We start from the raw sequence: 6,179 nt of genomic DNA, 5'->3' as shown, positions 1-6,179 counted from the left end.
AATCGAAGCACATCACAGCAACAAGCTCCCAAACAATTACAACACGTAGACCTACTGTTGGTACAAATAGGCTACTGCGTATTAGTAGTATCGCCTAATACCCACCCAATACAATAAGGTTCCCTCTAGCGCCCGATGGGCCTCACCATATAACCCACGCGCACACCAATGATGCACACAACGAGGTAAGCTTTGATACGGACTATGAAACGTGAGACATAAACAGTGTCGTTCACGATGCTCAGCTTCTCAGGCTATGTAGCCCAGCTCACACCGTTCGCGATAAACACCACAGCTCTGCATACACTTGGACCTCAACAAACACTCAAAACTTCGCCAAACATTCAGCTGGACGATGTTGGCAAGGGGCCTGTACAAACACACACAATCATCTGCGCTCCCACCTACAGCCTACCTAACGGGGCTATAACCAGGTGCACTGCAATCAATGAGATTCCCTCTACGTCACTACAAGCGACACACCTCCCGACGTCATTCCCGGGGATACCCCTTGACACCACACTATGTTTTTGTGCACACAATTTAATTTCTTCGAGCCCACGTTTTAATTATTCGTGGGTGCGTTTTAGTAGATCGAGATCTCGAATATACTATACTACTCGAATATACTAAGTGCTCATGTTTACATGTGTCAAGACAATATTGAGTGCACGTTTTACAAATTGTGGCCACGTTTAAGTAGATCGTGCACACAATGTTCTATAACCATGTTCACAAATTGTGCTATTTAGTAAAACGAGCGTACGATTTAGTAAAACGAGTGCACAATATAGTTAAACGAGGGCACAATTTAGTTAAACAAGAGCACAATTTAGTAAAACGAGCACACAATGTAGTAAAACGAGCGCACATTCTCTCAACATGCAAAACATTTTGCGATGACCCCTCTAGGGCTCCGTAATTTTGCACCCTGGCGCATGGCGTAAAACTCATTTTCCACCCGGCGCAAAGTTTAATTCCTTAATTTGCACATTTGTTTTTTAAACAATGCGCCCAGGGGTGTGGCAATTAACAACTTAGGGAGTGGCTTAGCGCATTGTCTAAAAATCACTATTGTACACCTGGTCAGAAGTCTATGGTGAGTTGTTTATATGTTATTTTAAGAGTGCATTGTCAACAGTCATATTAGCGGGTGCACCTATCATCCATGAACGCACACCAGCAGCAACCATGCTAGTAAAGCATGGTTTGGTGGAATGACTATTCCATACGGTCTCGCAAGCAGCCTCCTTAAAATGCGCCGTTGAATGTCAAAATACTGATGCATTTATTTGACATCGCGCTTTGCGCCGTTAAAGGGAATGACAGATGTCATTCTTATTGGTTTAAATGATGTTATACGCCCCAAACACACCCATGCCTGATTAAAAAACCTAGGAACACCTTGTTGCGCCATGCACTCGACGTTTGATAGTGAAAACCCTCCCAATGTGGACTGGACATCCTACTAAATTTGAATAAGCTTTTGACGAGTAACGATGCACTTTTGACTGTCATGATAGGGCCCTCTGTGCCAAACACCACATTCTCAGCTTTACTACTGCAGGCACTTAGTCAACAACAACAAAAACACACAAACCAAACAAAATCTTTTAATGGCAAGCATGGCTGTTCTTTCGATTGCCATGGGTGGTGAAGAAAATGTATTGCCAGCTGACTCTACAAACTGAATGTTGCTGCCTGGTAAAAAGTAATGAAAGAACAACAACCCAATTTACACCTGTGCAAGCAGTATTTATGCAAGTTTGTATAATAGCATTAATGGGCTCCTCTCCAGATGGACCTGCAGAGCAAATTCAAATTTGCCAACACGTTCATCTGGTTTCACCCAGGCCAGGTTTATCTTGGTCAGTGGCATAATGATTTTTAGAGGGTGTAAGATAGCGATTATTGGATCATGCACCAGACCACACTTTGGGCTCTGTTTTAACGATCAGAAACGCAGTGCAAAGCTTATTCTTATCTTACACCCAGTCAGTGGCGGATTTTGCGCCAAGGGGTGTGGTTCTAGAGTCAGAGAGCAATGAAGGACATGGCTCGAGGCGTAAACTACCCGCCACACACATTTCATCCCTGACCTCAGGAGGATGGGGTGAGCATAGACGCCAGGCTGATCCACATCAGAAACAGCAACGCAACAAAGTACTCCTCAGCTTGACCACATGCTCGGGACACAGCAACAAATGGCCCTCGCTTTGGCCTGGGACCTTTCTTTTGCACCTGTAGATTCCTTGTATCTTTTTGGGGTGTTTTCAGTCCTTTTGTGTGATTTTGGTTGCAAAGCCCCCTTGCCCTGTATCAAAAGATTGATAGGTTAAGGCTGCGGGGAATGCTGATTAAGTATGTGCTCTCAAACGTTCCTAAATTAAATTGATTTACATTATACTATATTTTCAAACTTTTCATAGTTCTGTGGTGTTAGTTCTAGGATTTTATAGACATTTCAATTGCTAGTTTAACACTGGTCAGCTACACCTTGTTTTGCAATTATGCATGGGTGACGTTGGAAGTTGACTATAAACTATAAACCGTGAATTAGTGAAACACACACAGCACACAGTGTACACACAGTGAGGTGAAGCACACACTAATCCCGGCACAGTGAGCTGCCTGCATCAACAGCGGCGCTAGCGAGCAGTGAGGGGTTAGGTGCCTTGCTCAAGGGCACTTCAGCCGTGCTTACTTGTGCTTACTGGTCGGGGTTCGAACCGGCAACCCTCCGGTTACAGGTCCAAAGTGCTAACCAGTAGGCCACGGCTGCCCAGGAGGGATCCAAATGAACTGAATGACTCACTGCATTGTTGAAAAATACTGACAATTTCAACTCAATCAGAATTTCTTAGCTCACTTCGATGAACGGTAATGTAAGGATCCTAATTACCAGGCTGATGATAATCCTCTCAATCATATATGGACTCTTGATCAACTACTAAGTGTGGGCCTATTGTGGGCCTACTGTCACATGTCCACAGGAACAGTTAACTATAGGGACAGGAAATGTAATCAAATGTATACCTTGTCATGTCTTGATTGATTCACTCTCACTACAACAATGGTCTCAAGTCTCATCAAAGTACTCCTCATGTGACCTCCAAATCAGCTGACCTCCAACCATGTGATCCATATCAATGTAACCAATCACAAACTGGGTAGCCTATTTAAGGGAGGTTAACACGTTGTTCTAGGAGCCATTCTGTAGTCAGAATCTCCCGCACCACTAAGGTGTGTACAGTAGTCATCATCCTCTGAGCTGGTATGTTCATTCTCTGATTGCTTCATATGGTTTCCTAAATGTTCCTTTAACCTGTTTTCGTAACTTTCACATTATTCATTTAGATGTACCTTCTATAATGTATTGGATGAATAGCTTGTATCTGACAAATAAATTGTTATGTTCTGACCCGCATAGCCTTTCTATGTACTTATAGTCCAGAGTAGCAGTTTAGGTAACGTTACTAGCATAATGAACGGTTGAGATTAGTTATCGCTGCCGTAGAAACTAAATGACCTGGGAGATGGCATGTTATTATGAAATGACCAAGCATTACACAGCGGTGGGCAGTTTGTCAGCGATGGTCCTAGATTGGTCGCGAAAACCTAGCACAGCTTGACCCCCTGTAGCATAGGAATTTGCTTGACTGTCTAACACGCTGGTGAGTATCGCAGTCCGGATCAGCATGTAACCTCTGACCACTTCCAGACCAATACGTGTTATGTTTAGGAACCGCCCATTAATCGGCAGGTGGAGGAGACCTATAATATATATTCCTAAGCTTGAGCGCGTCATAAGAAAACGAGTTAGGCATTCTCATTAACCATAGGCATTGTGGGCGTACCAGCCCACTATGGATAGCCATGTTACTTTGAACCGAAACTTTTCTAATACTGAGCGGAGTCAGATTTATTAGGTTTAACAGGGGTTTACAGTATAATCAATTGTTATATTTCCAACAGCGCGCGGACAGCTTCACGATTTCCTTCGACCACTCTCAGTTCCCTGTTTGGCCCTGACGAGTGACGTCCTAGGCTATAGTAATCTTCTAGGAAATTATACATACACGCGTACTGTAAAATAAGTTTATTTCACATTTTTGGACCCATAGAATATCGTTTTTGCTTCAACGCATTCATATTACATCCATCACTATGAACATCCATTGCTAAATATTCTGTGCTGTAAAGGTTTCTTATTGGTTAAGACTCATTCAATGACAGTAGGCCTACATTGAACAGAATGATTTAAGTATCAAAATGTATTCTTTCTGAAGATTATTGTGCATTACCTGCAGTTGCCACTAGTGTGCAATTAGTGAAAATTTCCTTCAGTAGCCTACCACAGCATGAAGTAAGCCTATGCCACATTTACCAGTAATATATTGTAATACTGAACCACCACCACCATGAACATTCTCAAACATCATCCATGATGTTGTTACAAATTATCTGGTATTGACACACATCCAGCAAAACAAACAAACAAGCAAGCAAGCAAATAAATACTGGGGATACTGGTCTGCATACAGTAGAGTGCGCCTCATTATCAGGATACTGGTCTGCATAGAGTGCTCATTATCAGGATACTGGTCTGCATAGAGTGCTCATTATCAGGATACTGGTCTGCATACAGTATAGTGCACCTCATTATCAGGATACTGGTCTGCATACAGTATAGTGCTCATTATCAGGATACTGGTCTGCATACAGTATAGTGCACCTCATTATCAGGATACTGGTCTGCATACAGTATAGTGCACCTCATCAGGATACTGGTCTGCATACAGTATAGTGCACCTCATCAGGATACTGGTCTGCATACAGTATAGTGCACCTCATTATCAGGATACTGGTCTGCATACATTTGAAAAGGTCGTAGGGGCTATATTAGTCGCTGAGCTTTATATAGATTTACTTCCATCAGTATGTAGGCTCCTTAGCCACATGATGTCAGTGCTGCTACAGTGACACTTTACCAGTGAAGTTTCAGGTACACAATTCGCCAGTTAGGCGTAACCCACAACTGATAATGTGTGTAGTAGTAATTGGCGTCAACTTAAGCATAACCCAAGACACGCAGCACAGGAGACAGGCAGGGTATATCTTACAAGAGCTCTCGGCATATGTGCCGATGAAACATAAACAATTAACTACTAGCATACTGGTGATATCTATTGCCAAAATGATGAATGGATCTCTAAAACAATCCAGATGTTTTGCAATAATAGGATTTCTTTCTTATCACTTTAATCACATGCAGTTGATGGCTAATTGTAATGAACAAAGTATTGGACATAACATAAGCAGTGTTACTACACCCCCAGAATTCACACCTGTATTATATCACTTTGAATACAAATTCTGTGGTGCACTGCTAATCATACTCACCATGCCCGATTGAGGCCATTTGCTATAGCTTCAATTTTCTCTCTTCTGTGATGGTCTTTCCCCAAAGTTTTGAAGTGAATTTGTTGCTAATGGGACTGTAGATCTCCACTTTGAACAATTGTTTTAAGATTCATAGAAAATGCTTAATATAAATAAAAATAGATAGTTCAAATGTATAACATACTGTAGATGTGTAACACAGAATGAGCTGATTAGTTGTGGTGGTAGGTATTCCAGAAATAGATTAGCTAGGATTAGGGTGCAAATGTGGTTGCTGTCATTTTCCTTCTCTCAGTTGACTGCAATTTCACAGTCAGATTTACCAGTGTACAATAGTATTAGAAATTGCTTGTGCTTTCATAACTCTACAATCATGAAAATAGAACGAGGTTTCCATTTAAATGATGCTGTTTACACGGAACATACTGTATTTACCCCTATTGGACTATCTATTTCTTAGTCAACAACTGCCAGGAAACCAGACAAAACCTTCTAAAGGCATGGCTGCTCTTTCGATTGCCATCATGGGTGATGGTGAAAATGTGATGCCATCTGACAAAGTCCTGAAGGAATCATGTCAAATCTATCCAATCCACCAAACAAGGCACAGCATATACAGTAAAACCACTCTCAATGCCCACAGTGCATTTGGAATTTTATGGTCATTTAAAGAGGATCTGAATTAAGCCAAAATATGACCTGGATATTTAAAAGAAAAAAATGGTTTTGATCCCTTGAAACAAATATTACATACACCATAAGTCAAACAAAAATTG

This window comes from Alosa sapidissima, chromosome 19 (assembly GCF_018492685.1).
Source record: "Alosa sapidissima isolate fAloSap1 chromosome 19, fAloSap1.pri, whole genome shotgun sequence".
Lineage (NCBI taxonomy): Eukaryota > Metazoa > Chordata > Actinopteri > Clupeiformes > Clupeidae > Alosa > Alosa sapidissima.
Note: the sequence above shows the minus strand (reverse complement) of the source record.